The sequence below is a fragment of the Castanea sativa genome, chromosome 4, assembly GCF_040712315.1.
Source record: "Castanea sativa cultivar Marrone di Chiusa Pesio chromosome 4, ASM4071231v1".
Classification (NCBI taxonomy): Eukaryota; Viridiplantae; Streptophyta; class Magnoliopsida; order Fagales; family Fagaceae; genus Castanea; species Castanea sativa.
In genome coordinates this window covers 42,997,841-43,022,738 of record NC_134016.1, presented here as the reverse complement: position 1 = coordinate 43,022,738, position 24,898 = coordinate 42,997,841, and the positions used below count along the sequence as shown (strand labels likewise).

Sequence of the window (24,898 nt, the reverse complement as noted above, 5' to 3'; positions counted from 1 at the left end):
AAGTGGCGGCTATTTCAAATTTTTTTTTTTTTTTGCCCTTTCACGATCACACAATTTGAAGGGAAAAAAAAAAAAAAAAGAAGACCCAACCCCAATACCGATCACCCGACCCGACATAGACCCGTACTTTTCGAGTTGGGTCGGGTTACTGTTGGCAGTGAAACCGACCCGATCTCGGTGCTTATAAATAGTCTAGCCTCGTTTTAATTAATTATTATTATTCTATTAATAATTATTATCTAATCGAAGTCGAAACCCCAAAACCACAGCACTGCGCCGCGCCATATTGAAGTCGAAACCCCAAACCACAGCACAGCACAGCACCGCGCCATGCCCCGCCGGAACAAGAACAAATCCGCCATCAAATCTTCTAGCCTAGAAGATTTGAGGCTGTTTATGACTGCACGCGCCGCCATCGATGACGCGATTGAAAATATTGAACGATTGCGCGGCGAAGCCAACGAAATCGCGGCCCGAGTTCGCGCTCATACTGTTGTAGTTTTTTCGAATCCAGAAGAGGCCAATTCTTTGGCAATATTACGTGATTTTTATGGCTTCCATGGTAGTGTTACTGTTTCTCGCGGATTATCCCCTGACGAGGAGCGTGCTGCGAAAGAAGCGGCCAAAAGCAAAGGATTTACGCTAAAGGTTTGGGTTTTCTTTTTAGAAATTTTATTTTCTTGTGGTTTAATTTCTTGTAATTTTGAATGAGATTGTTCTGGATACGTGTGGAGTGGAGGTCAAGACTCAAGAACCATGGCATAATCTTCTCTAATAGAACTAGAATTCAAATTCCTTATAGCTCATTTGCATTGCTAATTAATGCCTGGCGTTTGTTTTTTTTGTTTTTTGTTTCTTGTTCTCGCTTTTGTTTGATTTTCTTTGGCTTTGGATTGTACATGAAGGGACTTTTCATTATTTCTTTCTGTATGATGTTCTTAATCTGTACTGATTCTGATGTTGGGTTTCTCCCAATTATGAATATTCATTGGTCAGAAAAGTAAGTGAACGGACTGTTTGAAGTTCAGACTTAGAATAGTTTGGATTTCTTAGCTTTCTTTTAGTTTGGATTTTTAAGCATGGATTGAGGTTGCAAATTCTTCAATTTGTTGGTCCATTCTTTTTGGTTTTGTCCTGCATAATGTACGTTGTCATGAATAGAAATAGAAGATAATTGAGACACAAAGGAATGATATATAGGTAAAAGATTTTGATAAGAAATGTAATTTGATATGGGATATTGTGTGCAAGAACTAACTCCCTTATGAAGGGCAGTAGGAGTATTTAAATTATCATACTAATTATGATTTGAGGTAAGAATGGGATTAGAGACATCACTTGAACCTAAGGAAATTGGTTCATGTGGAGTAGCCAGTGCAAGGAGAAAGATATTGCTATATAATGGTGAGATCATTCCATTTCATTCTGTTTAAATTTGAGATGAGGGACTTTGATTTACTTTTTAATTTGAAATTACACATGCACTTGTCGGGTCTTTAACTTAGAATCTCATCCTCTAACTTACACTCGCGAGGGGAGGAGGTGCTCATTGGCAGATTAGGGACTTCTATTTGGTTTTGGCTAATATTATCTTACTACATTTTGCTGTGTAAGTTCCTTAAAATGCAATAGAGTTGAGCTCCTGAGTGTGCTATTTTAACTAACATCTTTAGGATTTCATGTGCTCTATTGTTGAACCAGTGGCAAATGATGCAATTGTTTGTGATGATTTTTTTTGATAAGCAATTGTTTGTGATGATTTTATTTATTGTTCTCTAGCCCATGTGTGGAAGAACGGTATATGCCTTCCATTTTCACTGAAAACAAAATGAAATTGTTAATGCGATGATTTTGACGATTGATATATAGAACTAGTTGATTTGTGCCATTATTCATGTAGATTATAGAGAGAAGAGAAAAAGTTTATTCAAATATTTAGATATTCATGAAAATATGAACCTACAATGTTTAAAATAATGGGGATTATAGGGGTACACCATGAAGCTCGTAGACTTCTTTGAAAAATAAAGCGGCCACATTGGAAGCATCCGAAGTCTTCTTGCATTGGATGAAGTGAGCCATCTTGGAGAAACGATCCACTACCACCATGGTTGAATCACTCTTTTGTTGTGTAGGTGGAGGGCGAAGAACAAAATCCATACTAATATATTACCATGGTTTATTAGGCACTGGAAGGGGTAAATACAGACCTGCCGTAGTGGTTGTTTCCTTTCCCTTTTGACAAACTTGGCACCTTTGAACATGCCGCTCAACATCTTTAGTCATTCCTGGCCAAAAGTAGTCTTTTTTTATTTTTTTGGATAAGTAATAAGCTTTATTGATATAAAAAAGGAACACCCTAGTACACAGGGAGTGTACAAGGGGTCAAGAAATCAAATACAAAAATTGCAAGAGTCTAAGAAATCAATAAAAGAAGGGAATGATTGTTTTTGCAAAGCAAACAACCAATCCTGCAAAGTTCTCAAAAAGAATAGCTTGAGGTGCGGAATAGATCTCTCAATATCTTCAAAACATTTACTATTTCTCTCCCTCCAAAGACACCACATTAAGCAATGTGGAATGATGGACCAAATATGACCATTTCGATGACGACCAAAACTGCCTTGCCAACACCCTAACAGTCCCAAAATAGTGTGCGGCATAACCCAAGTTACTCCAAATAGACCTAAAACCATAGACCAAAGATCCATAGCAATTGGACAATGAAGGAATAGATGGTTAACCGATTCACCATTTCTTTTGCACATGTAGCACTAATCCAATATCCACACCTTCCTTTTTTGTAAATTATCAATTGTCAAGCATTTCCCTAAGGCAGCAGTCCAAACAAAAAAAGCTACTCTAGAGGGAATCTTTTGCTTCCAAATACTTTTCCAAGGAAAACCATAGATAGTGTTGCCAACTAGAATTCTATAATAATCACTAACCATGAATCCCTTATCTTTGCTAGGTATCAACACATTTTATCCTCACCAAGCCCCCTTATAAGAGAACCATATATGGTTTCCATGAAGTCTGACATAGCCTCTAGTTCCTGAGCATGCACACCCCTAAAGAATCTCATATCCCAAAAGAGGACACCATTGGAAGACTTCATCAGCTCAGCTACACTGGCATCTTTATTCTTGCAAAATCTAAACAAGTCAGGATATCTAACAGCAAGAGATGTCTCTCCACACCACCGGTCTTGCCAAAACTTCATTCTAGACCCATCACCAATATCATACAGAATATGGCGTGAGAAAGAGGGCCATCCTTGACTGATATTTCTCCATAAACCAACACCATAAGGGCCATTCACAGATCTGGTACACTAGCCCCCCCACACCCATTCATATTTCATCTCTATCACTTGTCTCCAAAGGGCATCTTTCTCAATCCCAAATCTCCATAGCCACTTCCCAAGTAAAGTTTCATTGAAAAGTCTTATCTTCTTTATCCCTAAACCACCCGAAGAAATAGGAGCACAAACAGTAGCCCATTTAACCAAATGAATTTTAGGGTCATCTCCAAAACTACCTCATAAGAAATTCCACTGAAGCCTCTCAATTTGGTTAGCCACACTAGCAGGTATAGGAAATAAAGATAGAAAATAAGTGGGTAAATTAGATAGGGTGCTTTTGATTAGGGTGACTCTACCTCCCTTGGATAAATATAAGCGTTTCCAACCCGCCAACCTCCTCTCCATTTTCTCCAGAATTGGATTCCATATAGTCTTATCCTTGAATTTAGCACCCAAAGAAAGACCCATATATTTCATTGGAAGAGAACCCTGCTTACAACCAAGAACAACCAGCAATAGGTCAATATCATGGACTACCCCGACCGGAACCAATTCTGACTTGCCCAAGTTTATCTTAAGACCCGACACCGCCTCAAACCATATAAGAATCATGCGAAGAATCAAAATCTGTTCTAAATCAGCCTCACAAAAAATTAAAGTGTCATCCGCAAAAAGGAGATGAGACACCGCCAAGGAATGGACTGTAGAAAGACAAAAGAAGATCCATTGTCTCCATTTGGCAGAGAACCCACTTCTTTCTAACATCTGCAAAAGAAAACTCCAGTTTACATGGTCAAAAGCCTTCTCAACATCCAGCTTACAAACCAGCCCCGGTACCCGAGACTTCAATCTACTGTCAAGACATTCATTAGCAATATGAACAGAGTCAAGGATCTGCCTGTCCTTCACAAAAGCATTCTGTGATGCTGAAATTATATCCCCCATCACTGTGTGGAGCCGATTGGCCAAGACTTTAGCAATAATTTTATAAACACCCCCAACCAGAGTAATGGGCCGAAAATCCCTAATCTCACTTGCTGCATGTTTTTTAGGAATGAGAGTAATGAAAGTTACGTTTAAGCTTTTCTCAAACTGACCACTAGCAAAAAAATGATGAAATACAGCCATAAGATTAGGTTTAACAATCCCCCAGCAAGCTTGGAAAAAAGCCATAGGGAAGCCATCTGGACCAGGAGATTTATCACCATGAAAACTCTGAACGACATCAAAAATTTCTGCCTCTTCAAAAGGTCTCTCTAACCAATCCGCATTATCCCCAGATATCATTGGAAAAACCAACGAATCCGGAAACGGTCGATCAACCTGTTGCTCAGAGTACAAATTCATGAAGAAATGAGTAATGCAGTCTGCAATTGTACCATGATCCGAAGACAATGTACCATTAACCATTAGGCTTTCAATACCATTATTTTTCCCGTTAGAATCAGCCATTCTATGAAAGAATCTGGTATTGGCGTCCCCTTCCTTCAAGTGCAACACCCTAGACTTTTGTCTCCAACTAATCTCTTCCAAAAGAGTTAACTTTTCAATATTTGTACGAAGATTAGTTTGTTCTAACTTCTCCTCAGCTGTTAAGCTATTTGTCTCCTTTGTAGCATCCAAAACATTCATCTTGCTCCAAAGGTGCTATTTCTTATTTGTGACATTGCCAAACTCAGTCTCATTCCACTTTTTTAAATCCAACTTCAAGGTAGCCAACTTCTTAGCTAGAATAAAACTTGGGTTCCTTGGAACAAATAGGATGCCCACCACTTCTTCACTTTCTTGACAAAATTATCCACCCTCAACCACATATTTACAAAACGGAAAGGAATTCTACCTCTTCGCTGACTCCCACCCTTCAGCAAAATAGGAAAATGGTCAGAAAGTACTCTAGACATCCTTTTTTGGGTGAACTGTGTGAAGTGATCTACCAAAAGTGGGGAGAAAAGGAACCGATCTAGACGAGAAGCTAAGGATGTATTGGACCAGGTGTAAAGGCCCCCTTCCATAGGTATATCCATCAACCCATGCAAAGAAACAAAGTCAGAAAATCCACACATAGCCCGAGAGTAGGTAGCAGCCCCCAAACGCTCTAATGAGAAACGGATTATATTAAAGTCACCTCCGAGACACCATGGCAAATCCCACCAACTGATCAGCCCGGTTAGTTCCTCCCACATCAACCTACGCCTTTTGTTCAAATTTGGCCCATAGACGCCTGTGAAAGCCCACTCAAATTGGTCGCCTTCATTTTTAAACTTGCATGAAACCGAAAAATGCCCCACCGCTTCCTCCACCTTTTCCACAACCCGTCTATCCCACATCAACAAAATACCTCCAGAAGCACCATCTGAACCCAAGTACAACCAATCTACATATGGACAACTCCATATACTTCAAACAATACCTCTAGTAATCCACTCTAGTTTGGTCTCTTGCAAACACACAACATCAGCCTTCCAGGATTGCAACAAGTTACAAATCTGAAGCCTTTTGTCAACTTCATTCAACCCTCTGACATTCCAGGAAAGTAACTTCAACTTCATTGAGCAACAGAGAGAGCCCGATTCCTATTAATACCACTTCGCCTAGCAGATGTAGAGCCATAATTAATAGAACTAAACAACCCCTTCAACTTTCTTAAACCTTTCACCCCCGAACCTTTTAAACCACATGTTTTCTTGTTCACCTCAGCCCTCTGATTTAATTCAGCTTCAACAGCCAATAAAAATTCTGTTGCTTGATCTTCTAATCCCTTAAGTGACGTACCAAGGAAGCTATTGAAATTATTGAATTTCTTTTGAAACCACTCGGAATAAGGTTCTTGGCTCTCTGAAGTATCCACACCCACAAACCTTTCCGCATCCACAACTGACTGCTCAGCCACGGCCAAAGGTAGAGAAAATGCAAGTGGTTCAACATCTAGGGGCTGATCAGCTTCCTCTGAGTAGGTATCCGAAACCCAGTCCTCCACCAATACTTCATCCTCTTCAATAATAGCCGATGACACATTAGTAACGTCAGAAGACTCCAATGGAACTAAGGCCAGCTGTTTTTGCTTTTCCAATACCCCTGTAGCTTCACATTGAGGCAAAGAGATCTGAATCGGAACCGCAACCCTCCTCCCATCACGTAATTCCAGTACCCATTGCTCCGAATTCCCCCATTTCTTGATTATATTGCCGGAATGCTCCTGGAGAATCAGTCGAAGGTCACGCTCTAAGATCTCGTCGCTATCTATGGTACATGCCGACCCATTCCTGGCCTTCTCGGCTCATTAGAGCCAAGAAGCTCAGGCTCGATTACATCGGAGACTTGATTTGAGTCAATTAGCTCCGAGAACTCATACCTGGCGTTATCGATCTTATCGGAGTTGAGAATCTGAGCAGCGGTGACATCGGAGACCATCGACGACATCAGCGGCCTTATCGGCTCAACCATTACATCGGTGCTCAGAGTATCTAAAGCTGAGCACGCCGAGACCGATGGACACAACGAAGACTTCCCTGGAGGTTTGGTCTCTCGTATCGGGAAAGATCTGGTGGTCACTTCTTTTCTTTTGGGCCGCCAGACCAAAGTGGGCTTGGGCTTAAATTTGTGGACATGAGGTGGGTTAATTGGAATGGATTCAGCGAGTGCATTGGGCCTAGAGACAGCTTGCGTGGGCCCAACACCAGAAGGACTTACACAACCCACTTCCTTAATGTTGGAGCACTTAATTTCCCACTTACCATTCAGCCCACACTCCAATCTTAAAGATACTTCTAGCGACAAAGGAGATTTAGCGCCATTAAGAGCATCGTCCTTAATTTCAAGCATGATTTCAGCCCCAGGTGCCGCTCTGTCCTTCCCAGCAGCCCCATCGCGCGAATCATGGTTTTGATTGCTCAAGCTTGATTTGTTTGAATTTTGAATGATGGGCATTGATTGCTTTCCTTTTCCTCTTCCACCATTGTTTTTCCGATCACTGTCCACCGCTGCCGACAAATAGGATTTTTGTTGTCTGAACTTTTGCACTGTCATGTTCAAGACAGATTGTGATGGTGGTTTGACGACAAGTGTGTCAGGAGCAATAGCCTTACGTAGATGAAATCCAAAACCTCTCCACCCACTACCCTGCTTTCCTTCCGACACAATGATGAAGCCCTTCCGACGACCATGAACAAGTTCAGAGATCATAAAAAGCTTCCATGTGCATTGAATCCCAGTTGCAAAATAAAAATCTTATCACCATCCCTGAAGGTTCTTGCAAATTTTTCAAGAGGTGTATTTGACATGAGATCCTCCACATAAATTAGCAAACGTTGAGCACTCTCTTTACACATGAAAACCGATCGGAGAGAATCCTTATTCCTTTCATATATATGTAACATGTAGTAAGTACCTCCCTCCTCAACTGAAAATTCAAACGTTTTGGACTCGGCGAAAAAGAAAATGGAACCTCCAATGATAACCGAGAAAATAAAAACCAGAGAAGTTTGTGACTAATTCGAGGTAGCCACGCCTCAAATTTTGTGACTAATCCGAGGTAGGCAGGCCTCTTCACAAGCTACAAGGCAAGATTCTAGTGTTAAGAAATCAGTTCTGAGCATACTGTATGGCTGTAAAACACTATTGTATCCGCGTGACAATACAAGAAAAACTAATTACCAAGTAGTCTTGTTTAAGGAATTCTAGGATCTTTGATTTGCCAAAATGCCCCAAATTATGTTGCTCAACAATCATCAACTCCCTTAGAGAACATTTAGGCACACATAATTTCAGCCCTTTGAAAAGAAATCCATCCTTCAACCAAAAGTCAGACTTGGCAGGTTGCTGTCCTTGCTGCAATTGTTGGTATTGATCACCAAAATGTGGGTCATCTTGGTAGTTCTCCTTGAAAACTTCAAAACCAGCGACCTTAGCTTGCATTTCCACCAAGAAATTAGTCCTCCTACTCAACCCATCAGCCACTTTGTTGAGAATTCCCAACTGATGTTTCAATGAGAAAGTGAGTTGCTGCAAAAAGCTTACCCACATAGCATGCCTCTTGTTCACATTAGATTGGCTATTGAGATATTTCAAAGCCTCATGATCGGTGTGTAGAATAAACTCCTTGTAGGCCAAATAGTAACTCCAATGCTTGATGGCTTGAACAATAGCATAGAATTCCTTGTCATAGGTAGAATATGCTTCATTCAACTTCTCACTAAAGAATGCTATGGGCTGCCCTTCTTGGCTAAGGACACCCCCAATTCCCACTCCTGATGCATTACAATTAAGCTCAAATATCCTGTCAAAATTGGGCAAGGCAAGGATAGGAGCTTTGGTTAACTTCCTCTTCAAAAGTTGGAAGCTTTCTTGGGCTTCATTGGTCCAAACAAAGGAATTTTGTTTGAGACAATTGGTGAGAGGTGCTGCAATGGTGCTAAAATTGCTAATAAACCTTCTATAAAAGGTAGCAAGAACATGGAAACTCCTCACCTCATGCACACTAGAAGCTGTAGGCAAATCAACAATTGCCTTTACCTTGTTTTCATCCATGAACACTCCTTTGGAAGACACAACATACCCCAAGAACACCACTTGATCCATCCCAAAGCTACACTTTTCATGTTACCATAAAACTTTTCTCTCCTCAAAATGTCAAGCACAAGCTGTAAATGCACCAAGTGATCCTCCAAACAGCGGCTATACGCCAAAATATCATAAAAATACACCACAACACAAACACCTAATAGTGGTTGCAACATTTGTGTTATCACCCTCATGAAAGTGCTAGGTGCATTTGTCAAACCAAATGGCATAACAAGCCATTCAAATAATCCATGATGTGTCTTGAAGGCTGTTTTCCATTCATCTCCTGGGAAAATTCTAATTTGATGATACCCACTTCGCAAATCAATCTTGGAAAACACCTCTACACCCGCTGGGCAATCTAGCATGTCATCCAATTTAGGATTTGGAAAACGATACTTGGTTGTGATCTTGTTGATAGCTCTACTATCCACACACATCCTCCAAGAGCTATCCTTCTTAGGAGTCAAGAGAGTGGGTACCGCACAAGGGCTAATACTAGCCCGAATGTAACCTCTGTCAAGAAGCTCTTGAACTTGTTTTTGCAACTCTTCCTTCTCCTTTGGAGCCATACATGCTGCCTTGTTTGGAAGGGGTGCACCCAGTACCAAATCAATGGCATGTTGAATGACTCGCATAGGAGGCAAGTCAGGAGGTAACTCATGGGGAAAAACATCACCATATTGCTGTAATAACTCAGTGACAGCACTAGGAACATCAGTTCCAGCCGTTGTGTTGACTGGAATTAATGCCAAAATGTAGCCACTATCTTGACTTTCTTCAATGATGCTTTTAGAAGCGAGTAAAGAGGTTGTAGAGGATTTAGAAGTCACATTTTCCTTCATTGGCGATAAAGTAAATTGCTGATTGTCTTTGCTTAAGGTACAGGTGTTCTTCTTCCCATCATGCGTCGTTTGGTGATCATATTGCCAAGGTCTTCCAAGAAGGATATGGCACGCATCCATTGGTACTACATCACACCAAACTTAATCAAAATATTTCTTCCGGATAGAAAATGGCACCAAGCAACGCTTCATTACTTTCACCTCACTACCCTTCTTGAACCAAGAAAGTTTGTAGGGATGTGGGTGATCTTGAGTGGCAAGCCTCAACTTATCAACCACCTCCTGAGAGACCACATTTTCACAACTTCCCCCATCAATGATCATACTACAAACTCTTCCTCCAATGCTGCAAGTTGTATAAAAAATATTGGTTCTCAACCAATCTTCTTCAGAATTGAATTTAGGAGCAAGAAGAGTCTTTCTCATCATAAGTGTCAAGCCCTCTTCTTCTTCAAGATCACCACCAACCTCATTTGAAGGTTGATCAAAAATGGGTTCTCCATCTTCATGTTCAAGCTCTTTTACTTCCTCCAACATAAGAGCCTTCTTCCTACAATCCGAAGAGCGATGCCCTGGCTCTCTACACTTGAAACATTTGAAAGTTCCCACCTGTTGCTGTCTACCCCCGCCAGCAGTGACTGTTTGGGACTGTTTTGGGGCTGTATTAGCAGATTTATGACCTGCTGGTTGCTGCCTAACCCCAGAAGTTTCTCCTCTCCCATTTGTACTTGAATTCCCAACCTTATATTGGTTAGAAATCCCCTGCCCAGACCTGGAGCCCCACTGTCCAGACCTTAAAGCGGGCCTAGTTTGTTGCTTCTCCACTAGTAAAGCCCGGTTGTAGGCTTCCAACACATTCCACAATGTTTGAAGGCTAAGGACATCTTGGATGGATGGGTCAATCCACTCAAGTACCTTGCAACCATTTGTTCTTCACTTTCATTCAAATCTACCCTTACCACAAGTTGGTGAAACGCCTCCGTATATTCCTCTACACTTCCTTCTTGCTTAAGGTTGTGTAGGTCTTTGTAGAGTGATTGGGTGTAGTTGAAAGGAAGAAATTGCTCACGGAGCTTTTTCTTCATCTTCTCCCAACTCTTGATCTTGACTTTACCACTTCTTTGGCGAGAAATTTGCAATTGTTGCCACCAAGCGGAAGCTCTCCTTTTATGGCAAATAGCAACTAGCTTTACTTTCTTTTCATCCATAATTTCATAATAATCAAACACCCTTTCAACGGTGTTAAGCCAATCCACAAAGTCTTCCTGTTTGAGACTCCCTTGAAATTCTGGAATTTCAACCTTGAAGTTGTAGTCAAGCCTTGGCTCGCTTCTTTCCACATAAGGTCTACCCCTTGGAGGAACTCCAAAAGGGTTCTCAAAATGAGAATGAGAGTCATCGGACTCATCGGTATTCTCATGAGGAGGTTGCATACGCTGCACCACCTCTATAAGTGCCGCAACTTGTCTCCTTAATTCAGCAATTGTGTCTTCTCTCTCTATATTTTGATTCTGTCCAACAGTCCTCCCCACCGGAGGGTTGGCTTCGACTACAACTGATTTTTTGTAAAAATATTGTGAAAAATATTGTAGACATAACATTTTTTTCTCTATTTTATTTGTTTTTTATTTGATAAGAAAATATTATTTTATTTATTAGTTAATATTTTAGTTTAATTAATACTATTGATTAAAATTTAATTATCTTTTTTCACATGGTGCTTTTTAATGATTTATACTATTGAGCCGGCCCTGACTTTGAACCTTATCTACATGAAGTTTCTCATCAATTACCTTAGTCTTGTGAGACGCGCTCAGGAATAGTGACGCAGTTGGGACTATAAAAAGGGGCTTAATAGAGCGAAACATGCCGAGTGCAAGTCCATTTGATTCCCCCTTATTCCACCTCTACTTCCTCTCCTTCGAAGCTTCACAATCTTTGAAAAAATTGTAAATAGAAGCAACAGCACAAGTGATCAAATCTGTGATATTTGCAACAGCCACAGATTTGATTGGCACAAGGAACCTAGATCTAAATTCTAGGATCTTGAATGGAGGGAGAAAAAAAAAGAAACACAAAGAAATCTAGGACTCAAATGATCAAAGTGGTAGGGAAAAAGAGGACCAGATTTGTGCTCTAATACCAAATGATACAATATCAGGGTTGTACATGATACAATATTTGTTCAATTAAGTGGACTATGAAGATGAGGTTAGGGATCATTCTTTTTTCTAATTACTTATGAGGTTTGTATGGAATTTTGAGAATATTTGTATAGATAAGCTAAGAACCTTCTGATGCCAATTTCGTACTATTGATATTAAGTCTTTAATATGCGCCTTTCTCTTAGTTTCAAAGTTGGTTATTAGCTCTTACTGATTTCTCAGTTTTGTGACAGTGATGCATCACCTTTTGCCACCTTTTTTGGTCATCCATTGTTGCTGGTTCCTATTACCATTATCTCCATCATGATGGTAAGCTAAATCTTTTATTCAATTTCACACATGGACACTCAATCACCTGTGTAACTGATATATATATGTACATGTATATTTTCTTTTGCAGGATTGCATTTTCAGGGAGGCCAGTTACATTCTACCATCATTATATTTGGACCAGCTACATTCTTCCAGCGTCATGTAAGAAAATTCTATAGATTCATCTTTACATGGAGGCTTAATCACTTGTGTAACTGTCTAACTGATATATATATATATATATATATATATATATATATATATATTTTTTTTTTTTTTGCAGTATTGCATTTTCTGGGAGGACCAGTTATATTTGGCTATCATTACATTCATCATTTGGGGGGTTTGCTCTAGATTATTTGTGCTTAGGAGATGCTTGTAAGAAAATTCTTTAGATTCTTCTTTTTTTTAATAAGTTGATGTATGTTATTATCCTTATATTATGTCAATGAAGCATTATTTTCACTTTTCTTTTGTCATTTCTGTTTGGATTGTGTTTTATGCTATCAATCTTCCTAGAGACTAGTCTATACTTTCTAATGCTATTGCATCCCATTTGATATCATAATGCCTCCTTGTTATATAATTTTGGAAAGTGGCTTATCTTTGTTTTGAGATTTGGAGAGCACTCTATGGATGATACATACCTGACCAATTAAGTGAGTAAGTGGTTGGCTTCTAGTCGGACAGGGAACAATAGTAAGAAAGGTATGCAAGAATCAAGGAGTTTAGTTTCTTCTATTAATTATGACTGGAAGTCTGGTAGGAATTCAAGAGGTAGTATGAAACCCATTAGGTTGGACTCAGATCAGTATTTATGAATTTGAAAATCCTATCTTGGAATGTGAGGGGTTTAAATAACTCTACCAAATTGGATAGTATTAACTCTACCATTGTGAAAAGTTTTTGGGGCAGCCCTTTGGTTGATTGGGCAGTTTTGGATGCAATTCACACTGCTGGGGGTATTTTGTTGGCATGGGGACTGGAGGGTGTTTGAGAAAGTTGATTGTTTTGTAGGTAGATTTTCTGTTTCCATTTTGTTGAAGGGAGTGGTAGACAAGTTTGAATGGGCTTTGTTAGACAGGTTTATTTGGGGGTGTAAGGTCTGTTTGATGACAGTGCTAGGCTAGGAATGCAATGTGGGTGGAACTTGATTCTGTGAGATTGCGGTGGAGCTTGGCATGGTGTTTGATTGGTGATTTCAACATTATCAGATATCCAGTAGGGAGACTTGGTTGTAACTCTTTTAGCTCAGCCATGTTCATTTCTATGACTTTATTGAGAAAAATAATCTGGTTGATCTGCCTTTGGAGGGGGGCGATTACACTTGGTTTTGTGATTCCGATAATCCTTCCATGTCCAAAATTGATAGGGGTTTGATTTCAGCTGACTGGGAGGATCATTTTTTGGATGTGACTCGTAGGACTCTTTCTCGGGTGGTGTCAGATCATTGTCCTATTTTAGTGGAGGTAGGAGGTATGTTGAGGGGGAAGAGTGCTTTTAAATTTGAAAATATGTGGCTGAAAATGGAGGGTTTTGTGGATCAAGTTCAGCAGTTGTGGAGTGGTTATCAGTTTGTGGGACCTCCTAGTTATATTTTAGCTTGTAAATTGAAGGCTTTGAAAGGTGACTTGAAGCATTGGAACAAGCATGTGTTTGGGGACACGGCTTTTAGGAAAAAATGTCTTTAGACTGAGTTGTTGGATCTTGATATGAGAGAAGAGTTGCAAGTTTTGTCTCTAGAAAATGGATCTAGAAGAACTGTGATCAAAGCTGATATCGAGCATTTAGCTTCTTTGGTGAAAATTTCTTGGATTAAAAAATCCAAGGCCTTATTCATAAAAGAGGGGGACAATAATACTCTGTTTTTTCATTGGCTGGCTAACTCACATAGGCAAACCAATCACATTAGGGGAGTTGAGGTTGAGGGAGTGCTTTATTAGGCTGATAGGGAGGTTCAATATCAGGTGGTGGAATTTTATAAGAATTTATATTAAGAGCTTGAATCTTGGAGGCCTACTATTGATGGCCTGGAGTTTGCTTGCTTAGATGAAACTAAGAGGCTGTCTTTAGAGAGGGAGTTTGATAAGGAGGAGATTTTTTGCAGTTTTAAAGGAGGCTGAAGGTGATATGGTGCCTCTAAGATGAAACAATAGTGACAATTTTGTATATCTATGTAAATTCTTTCTTTCTTTAGGCGGAAGAAGAGATGGGGATTGTCCATCCACTAAAGATGTTACAATTAGAAACACTGTAGCCCTTCTCACATTCTTCAGAGAAATGTAAAATTGAATTATCTATTATTCTCATTTCCTTTAAATAATCATTTTTCTCTCTTGCTTTTTTGGACGGTAAAGAGAGTCAATGGAAGAGAGAGAGATTCTAACAAGGGTGAGAGAAAAAAATATTAAAATAATATAATCGAAAACTACAATAGCCATGTATATTTACATGGTTATTGTAGCAATAATGTATATGTTCGGTGTTATAGATTGACTAATGTGGATATTTTTTGAGCAAAAATGTGTAAAACTAATCATTTTTTTTATTTTGCAATGTCTAATGCGATTGCTATAATGGAGCTTACTTTTTGTTCTTGTGTGCGCTAAAATTTAGCATTTAACACTAGTGATCTCATAGCCATGCTCAACAACATATTAGTCCCGATTAAACAATGACTAATTTTTGGAAATTCGAACTTGCTCACCCAGTAAAATAAATTAGTGCTAGTTCTTAATTTAGAGAGAGAAATGGGGGTGGTGATAGGGGGATAATACAGCCATGAGGTGGTGTGTATTTTGATTTCTTGCAAGATAAGGGGATCGTTTTCATTACCTAGAAAGCTCTCAATTATTTTTAGTTTCTACTTTTTCTTCTGTTTCTTACTGACTTGCTTTTCAATTTGTTGTTTTGCTTCCTCAATCATACCCTCCCTTTTATAATGGAGTAAAGTGGATCCTTTAGACCAAAACACTTGCCTCATGGAGACACTGATGTCCCTGAACTTTCCTTTGAATCATTCAAATAGTCCTTGGGAAATAGGGGTCCTTGGGAAATAGGGGTGTTATGCCTTACTTTCCTCCATTTTTCTTCCCTAACCAATTTTTTTTTCACATCAAAGGAGCCTTCCGAAGTTGCTTGGTTGAAGTGGTTTGAGCCCCTTGCCATTTGCATCTCTTCTTTCTATATCAAGGTGCTGGGGATTGGAGCATTGACCACCTTATCAAACCAGAAACCGAATGCAACTGGTTTTAGGCTTTGACAGCACACCAATACTATAGATCTTAACCTACTTATACATGTTCCAAGCTTACAATGTATCAATGGGTGATAGCTACGTGTTCTTCATATCTCTCCCCCCCCCCCCCCCCCTTCCTTCCAACATAACCCCCCTCTCTCTCTTTCTTTGTGTCAAGCACTCAAGGCTTGGATCATAAGTTTTGATGTTTGGAATTCAGCTGCTAGACTGAGACTCGAAGAACTCACGCTTTGTGCCCATAAAGAATAAACAAACTACTTTCTAGCAAGGTCGATGACCAACTAGTGGCCAGCGTTGGTCATAAGCTCAGAAGGTTAAACTATAATATGAATTAAGATGAGATTTAAAAGAAAAATTGCAATGTCACAATGATCGTTAGGAAAATCATTCCTCTTTGTGATTCTAAAGGGGAATCATTCATAGGCTTTTGTTGGTGTGAGTTGGTGAACATTTCCTTTGCAAAGCAGGAGTTCTAACAATTCATCATTCCCTTAAATCAATTGAGGTGACTTGAGCCTAGGGCATTGTCCCTAAGACCACATGTGGATGTTCTCATTATCTTGTAGCATTAAATGCAAAATTGGCAATAATTATGAGGTAATACATGCGGATGCGAGGGGCCAAACCTTCCTTAGAGTGAATTGTTGTATTGTTTGGAGAGGCAGCAGTGTCATCTCCATTTATACGATTTTGCTGTATCCTTGAATTTGAAAACAAAAGCTGCAAGATATTATAGAGATTAAAAAAAGAAAAATGATGTCAACAAATACAACAACGTCAAGGAAAAAGTAAACAAATGGAAGAGAGACAACTTTAAATGAAACAAAAAATAAAGAAATATCACAAGAGAGAGAGGGGTAGATGATGAACCTGATGTGCAGAAGAAGAACAAGAAGAAAAACGAAAGTTAATCTAAGCGAGGAGAAGGTTATAAATAATAAGATTTAATCTAACTCCTCACGGACTAGGACCAGGAATAGAATCCCTCCATCCATTGAACTCTGCAACTTCATAAATTTTAAAATATCATGTATTTTTTATTTATAGATAAACTGTTCTTATTTTTAAATAAGATATAAATAAACCATTCAAGGTGCGGTTTTTTTTTTTTTTTTTTTTTGTGTGCAAATTACAACTTACCTAATTTAAATTGCCTACTTGTGATTTGAAATTTAACACTTTATCCATCTAAGATTAGTTCAGTTAGATTTCCTTAACCCACATCCGTTAAAAACATGGCTAAATATGTGATTTTACTTTACTTTTATGTTTCTTTTCTCCAAAAGACAAAAAACATAAAAATACAAGATCAAATAACATAGAAAAGAATCTAGTAGAACACGTGTGTCATGAGATTTCAAATCATAGGTAAGCAACTTAAATTTCGGTTAAACCTTAGGTGAGTAAATTTTAAACCATAGGTAGACAACTTAAATTTCGACTAAACCACAGATGAGTAAGTTGTAATTTGCCATTTTTTGTTTTTCAATTTTTATTTTTAGTATGCCATGTGTTTTGTTATATATATATTAAAAAAATAATTTGTGTGTGACATACTCATCAATCATTATAAATATTATTGTAACATATTCATGTATGACTTAACATACTAATTTAAGAATGTTAGCATACTAATTTAAGAGGGTTGTAAAACTATTATGACTTTATTTTTTTATGGTAACTATTGTGGCTTTTTGACAAGTCTCTAACGAGTCTAAGAAAAAAAAGAAGAACATATGTATAACAATTTTCTAATTTTTTTATTATTTTAAACTTTAATTATTTTATAACGAAAAATAAATAAGAAAAAAAAGAATATATAAAACAAACTAATGATGTGGAGCTAGAGCATGCAGTGAAAAACAAAAATAGGACATACATCGTTTAGTTTAGTTTAGTTTAGTTTAGATTAGAACGAGAGATTGTGGTTATGGTCTTGAAGAGGTCGGCAGTGAGAAGAGATTACCTGTCTTTTTGAGGGATATGTTGAAAATGACACTGTTTTCTTAATAAAAAAAATTAAATTAAAAAAGAAGAAGAAGAAGGTGACAGCTTAAACACGCATTTCACGTGCGCTCTACTCTCTCTCTCAAGTGGCAAGGTTTGCATTGGATTATTATTTACTAACAGCATTTTTATCAAAGGTGCTAAAAATGCAAAATGCAAAATGCTATTTTTTAGCATTTAAGACATCCATAATATCTTAATGGAAGTATTAATGAGCCTTAAACCTTTACATAAAACCAGTTTGATGATGATCACAGAATAAATAATTCGGCTCCTATAGGTAAATTTTTCTTGAGCTGCTTGGCACATTCTATAGCACCTTCATTCTCTTCTACTCTCACAAACTCCCAAGGGGTTCCCACAAGAGCCGGAGAACGAGGATTAATAACAAGCTTCTCAAGTTTGATGGCACTTTCGAGTAAATAAACAGTAAGCTCAATGTCTATTGCACGCCCAACAAATCCCGTTATTTCCACCTCCTTGAGGTGCTCATTAGGATATTTCATCACCTTCCTTAATTCTCTCTCTCGGGGACTTATCCCATAACAGCTGCAATTGGTAAAAAGAAAATAAGAATCATGAATGCGAAGGTGCAAGATAAATTTTCTATTATAAAGCAAGGTTAGGGGCAAAGAACATTAAACAAGTAACCCTATATGATTAGGGCACTATAAGAGCTGACTTGCTACAACTTCTATGCCCCAAATATCACATTGGAAGTGATAAGAACTTTCATGAAGAAACCAGTATTTGAAACTTTAACCTACCCCACCCTACCCTTTCTGCAGCCAATATATTTTGTTACATCTCACATATTACAAGGGTTTTGAATGTGCGACCCATCATTATAATAGTATAGCTCCCAAGTGTGCGCATGTGTGTGAGAGAGAAATGTAATTCAAAACTCAACTTTTACCAAGTAAAATACAGATATAAGTCAAGCCAAGTAAAAAAACAGTCAACATTGACTCAAAAGTCTTGTAAGCAATATGAGGTTTAACCCAGATTTTAGAAGTCACAATACATCAAAAATTCTCACAAGTCTTATTAATATACCTCCTCAACAAATAGTCAGGGTGCATTAAATTTCAAAATACATAAACAATGCATCAAATTAAATCAATTCCTTATCTTGCAAACCTATTCCATCCTCATGTCTCTATATTTATAATGAAGAAGAGCCTTCAGTTAGTTTAGAAGGTGGCCTATGCTTCTAGGATAGGCCAGTCTTTCACACTCTCAATAGTAAAAAAAATTAAAAAAGTAACTAATAAATGTAATACTGCCTTCTAGTGTGACACTGTAAGGTAGAACAAGTTGAAAAAAATCCAAATGTGTAATAATTCTCTTGCTGTACAACACTTTACCTAGAGTAAAAATCAATTACCTACAATCATAACCACTGCTTAACAGCATGATTTAATTCCCCCTTTTTTTATATTTAAAGTGGTTTCAATAACGGGTAGGAAGAGTTTAGTGTGATTGCCGACCATTGTTATCAAAATTGTTTGAGTGCATATAAGAACAAAGGCATTCTAGAGCCTACACAGTACACACAAAGCAATACACAGTGACACACACCTAATTGATAAAAATTTAAAAAAAAAAAAAAACATAAAATTTTCAAATATAATCCATAATGACATTTAGTAGAAACATTTTTTTAAAATAATTATATAAAAAAAACATGTATATATATGCAGACCCACAACAATAAAAAAATAAAAAAAAAAAATGCATGTTCTTTCTCAACATGCAGACCCACAACAATTCTCATGCGTATGCTAATAAAAACATAAATCACAAGCAAACAACAAAAAATTATCATCAAATTACTTCAATTATAAATTAAATCTTATGAAGCCATATCTGGAACCATTAGAGAGAATGTCAAAACAAGGATAGGTGACTGTAGGAAAGTTGAGATGAAAAATGCTCATGAAAAATGATGAGTCCAGTTCAAGGAATATCCTATAAATAGATAGAGAGATGGAAAACCATGATCCAACAATTAATGTGCAGATAGCATCACCTAAAACAAATAACGAAAGCTATCAACGCACTCAAGTGACAAGCTATGAAGTAAGAACAGTCACCTCTAAAGAAAATTTTTGTAAAAAAGGTGCCGCCTCTATCATTGATATAAAACTGATGAGGCTCATTCCATCACTTGTAGTAACTCTCCATTTAAGGTATTTAAGTTTGGGCAACGTTTGAAATTTTGGGAATTCCATGTTTTGCTGAAAAGAGTAAACAAGATGAGAGAACATTTCACCAAACCATATTAACATAAATGCAAGAGAATGAAAATAATTTAAGGCACTTACAGAATGAGGAGAAATAGGAGCGATGTGAAAGTCAAGCGCCAAACTCTGTAGCTGAGAAAGGTAGCTTGACAGAGGGCAAAGTGCATAATTCAGATAATCATATGCACCGACATATACATGTACATCTAGAAGACGGGGTGCATAATTAACATGCATCTCCATAGCTCGAGCAGCAAGGCCAAAAGACTCAAGATATGGAGCAAAAATCTCAATTCTTTTAAGTTCCCAACAACGTATTATGTTTAAATGCTTCAACCTCAGTGAAGAACTGCAAATCTTCAGAGTCACTAGATCTTCAGAATAGGCAACATGTAATCTTTCTAGCAAAGGACAGTTGGAAAGGAAATGCTCAAGAAGCTCGCCGGTTACATGTACGTATATCAGAGTGAGGGATGTCAGGGACTTGATGCAAGATACTCCAACCACAGAACTTTTGATGCTAATAAACCGTTCATGTGGAAATGTATAAAGCATTTGTTTTTCACATGCCTCTGTTGGTGTAAAGTCCAATTCAAGCCTCTTAACTCCCTTTGAGGTTGCAGAGTCAATCCATCCATCAATGTGATGTTTATGATGGTTATCAAACTCAAAACAAACTCTGAATTGGTCTATATTTGAGCCTTGATGTAATTTTAGAACATGGTTCACCCTTTTCACAAACTTTCTCCTTTCTCCTTTCATTTTTTCTTTCGATCGGCAATGGCCCAAAAAGTATCTGGATCATCAAAGTCCAAACTACCGGTGAAGAATGGCCACAGTTGTTTCCATCTGTGTGAAAGAACACTGGTTCTGGCAGCTTCTTTCAATGTCATGAAAGACAGAATAGAGACGATCAGTTCATCTGGCAACTGACTAATCTGATCCTTTGAATCCTCATCGTTCCGATTGCACTTAACATATTATAAATCAACAACAAAAAGGTCAGTAAAGCTAATGCTTGAGGGGCAGAGCTACATGCATGGTTGGTGGACCATGGCCACTCCATTTTTTTATTTTATTTTAAACATAGGTATATTTTATAAATCTTTAAGGTTATGTGAAAAAATTTGGAGTTGCCCTCCACCAAAAAGAAAGCATTGATCAACTAATCTAGTAATCCTTTAAAAAAAAAAAAAAAAGAGTTTAGAGCTGATATACAATTGCAATAGAATGAAATAATTAGGTAGTAAATTTTGTAAGTAAATAGTAGAGCCACCCTAATTTTTAGTTCAATTTCAAATCCTATTAATGCTTACAAATCATTCAACATTGATAATATATGCAATTTGGTTTAAATTTTCTATTCTCAAGATTTTATCAAGCCAAAAAAAAAAAGCTTATATGAGACTTCAATTGTAACATTATGATTTTGGTTTGTCAAACATGGATGAAGCTTTGAAAACAATATATATATATATATATATATATATATATATATATATATATATATATATATATATAAAGAAGGAAATTATGAATAATTTTGCTATAAAAATAAATAATTGATGAAGTTTATTTCGCAAGGTATTATTATTAAACATGACTTTGATGGAAGATACTATATTTTCTTTTTTTTTTCCTTTTTTTTTTCTCTCCATATATTTGTATACTGTATAGCCAATTATGCAACTTCTGTATACATATTAGAGTTTAAGAAGATTATAAGTTTCTCTTATTGAAACCAAAAAAAAAAAAAAACCATCTTGTGTCTGGGTGTGTATATATGCATATTAAAGTCATAATTTTACACACACACACACACACATATATATATATATATATATAACTTATTTAGTATAAAACAATTAACATTTATATTTTCATGGTTTTGTTTTTTTGGGTAGAATATATATATATATATATATATATATATATATATATATATATATATATATATATAAAATTTGAGTTTATCTTGAGACAATAACTCAAAAACTAAAAAGAGAATTGTACCTTGTCGTCGGAAGGGAGAGGCAGAGGCGGCAGTGTCATCTCCACTAATACGATTTTGCTGTATCCTTGAATTTGAAAACAAAAGCTGCAATATATATATATATATATATATATATATATATGCATTGGTCAAATTTGAAAACTCACATTTCCTAGTGTAATTCACAAATTTTGGGTATGATGTGCGTCTAGGTTTATATGATGGTTGTTATCCAATTGGGGAGTGAGAGGATTCAAATGTATTACCTGCAAAGAAGTTCAGGTATTTAACTCTCTTTTTCCAAAAGACATTATTTCCCCTTTTCCAACATAACACATTACGTGTAATTCTCTGTTTCCAATACTTAAATTCAACACTTGTATGCTTATGTCTTATTCAACAATAAAAATCTATGCTTATGTATCATTTAAAAAAGGAAAAAGGAAAAAAGCACTTGTACATGATTCATATTAGAGTTGTGCTTCAACCAATATTCAAGTTTGTTTCCCCTGTTTATTTTCACAGTTGACTGATAATTGTGTACTTTTCTCATAGTCCAGCATTAGAAACTTAATATGAGCAGCTCATTGCTAGGAACTAAATAAAAGAAAAGAATAAATTCAAATTCAATACGAACGCCTTATTCGTGCTTTATAGTATCCTACAACATTAACAATGTGGAATCCTCAAATTCAAGATTTAGAACATCGCCCACTGCCAACAAATTTTGAGAAAGAAAAATAAAGTTAATGAAAATGGGTGACTTTGCTCATGAATAAAATGTCATTTCCATAGTGAATAATAGATAAGTCAACAATAGTAGCGGGGATAACAAAATTTAATAGGTGAGCTTGTGAGTATTGGTTACTTAGCATCTACTTCAAGTTTATTTTCTCATATATGTAGTTTATATTGTTACTTGACACACTATTTGGGGTCTATTCTCCTTGTGGCAGCAAGGGAAGACAGCAAAATGCATTTTCTGCATTTATCTACCATTAAAATAAAAGTTTAAATGTATAAAAAACATTACACTTTCAGATTTCAAAGTTCTGCATTTTCAATCACTCTTCAAAAACAGCAGTACAGGTAGGATGGAAACAGTAACTGAAAATTAAATTGAATTCTGTAGTTGCTATTCTTCCTTCTTTTCCTCTCTAACAGTTGTATTACACATTCTCTTTCTATTTCTTTGCTTCAAATTCAGGTCCCCAAAAAGAAAGTTATTAGATTATGCTGTTAAAGATGACAGCAAATCAAGTGTCAAAGGGAACTTATAATAAAATTGTACAATGGAAATACAACTTCACATTTCAAGATAAACTTATAAAACATTAGCTATGCTCATACATTAGCTAACAGACCTACACTGACAGATCATATATTAGCTATGCTTTGAGATAACACTCAAAGCTATACCAATCAGCAAAAGTGAGAGTACATATCCTATGTATGTGTGGTAAGTACTAAGTGGCATGCCACAGTGAAAACTTCTGCAGAAACAGTCAAGATTTCAGTTTACTTGCCAAGTAAAAAAGGAAAAAGCCACTTCCTTAATGAATAAAGATTTCAGTTTACTTGCCAAGTACAAATAGAGGCATCTTCGAATAACAACATGGTACTTTGGTTACCAATTGAGACATATATCAATAGAGAAATAATAGTAAAATTAAATATCAAGAAGAAAAACAACAAAGGCGATTAGAGAAAATGCAGTTCAATCTGCAAAAACTCAGTAATTAACATTAAAAACCAATAATTTTATTACAAAAAATTACAAAATAACTGTACTCCCCAAACATTCAGATTTTAAAACATCCATCTTACAAATATGACTATTAACAAAACATAGAATACAAAACATAGGTGATTAGCGATAGGTGATTAGAGATGGCATCACAAAATTGGCTCTAACAGCCATATATGAAAGAAAAGCCAATAGGAAATAACAAAGCGCTGTTTTAAAAGAGAACCAAATAAAAGCATTGTTAAATATTATGTACCATGTCACCATAAAAATGTTTTTTAGAGCATCTAAGATGGCATCACAAAATTGGCTCTAACAGCCATATATGAAAGAAAAGCCAATAGGAAATAACAAAGCGCTGTTTTAAAAGAGAACCAAATAAAAGCATTGTTAAATATTATGTACCATGTCACCATAAAAATGTTTTTTAGAGCATCTAATTCTATAGTTGGGGATGTCTAAATTTACCGAAGTAGACCGAATGGACCTAATTAAATTGAAGTTGACCAAATTGGACCAAAATTGACCGAAGTTGGACTGAAGTAGACTGAACTGGATCGAATTGATGAAGTAGACTAAGGGTTTGTTTGGAAACAACTTATTTAGCTGAAACAGTGCTAAAGTATGCTTATACCTTAAATTTTTTTGAAAATATGAGAAAATGAGGTAAAAAGTGAGGTTTTAAAAAATTGTATATAAAAGCTAAAGGTTAAAAGATGAGCTTATAAGCTCATTCCAAAAACACTCGAAATAGACCAAAAAGAAAGAATAAAAAATTTTAAGAAAAAGAAACCAAACCAAATCGACCAAACCCAATTCACGACCTGGCCTGATAAATAGGGTTGAGCATAGACCTGGCAACCCGACCCGTCCCTACCCTAAGGATCTTGGGCGAGTTGGATGAATGCTTGGGTCGGGTCCGGGTCCGGGTCCAATATTTAGTTCTGCCTTGAGTTTGGGTCGGTCTTGGGTCCAACTTGACCCGATCGATCTTAAATTTAAAAAAAAAAAAACTTTTCCGTAACTTTTAATGCCAAATTTTTTTATATTGCTTTTATTTAAATAGTAATGATCTTTTCTTGCAATATTTCCAAATATAATTTTTAGCATAATTTGGTTTATTGTAAAATAATTTTCTAAATGATACTAATAGTAAAAATACTTTCCATCCAAATGAAGGTTAGAATGATGATAAAATTATTGGACTTTACAAAAAAGAAATAACTCTAACAATAAAATTTTCCATAGTAAAAGTCAAATTTTTGTTTAAAAAAGTTTTTATTTCGGTCCTAATTTTACCAAGGATCTTATTTATTATTGGAAAGTATATTTCCAAACTAAGCACTAGTGTTGATGTAAACAAAAATAGTAAAATTTATTTTCTCATTCAACAAGAATCGGGTCAAAATGTACACATGGGAAAAAAATTGTAAAAGTTTGTTGCCTAATCAAGAAATCGTG

General features: G+C 36.6%; 1 long non-coding RNA gene across 2 annotated transcripts in view; it reads left to right on the top strand.

Annotated features, from left to right (window-relative positions):
* The first annotated feature begins 219 nt into the window (after positions 1-219).
* The window catches only part of LOC142630319 (uncharacterized), a 39,601-nt gene continuing 14,922 nt past the window's right edge, over positions 220-24,898 (top strand). Inside the window, exons 1-4 of one of the 2 annotated variants that reach the window (XR_012843282.1) lie at positions 220-648; positions 12,107-12,182; positions 12,274-12,347; positions 12,469-12,546. This is a non-coding gene — a long non-coding RNA (uncharacterized LOC142630319). Of the gene's footprint in view, positions 649-12,106; positions 12,183-12,273; positions 12,348-12,468; positions 12,547-24,898 lie in introns of those variants that run through there. The other variant, XR_012843281.1, reaches the window with a different exon arrangement.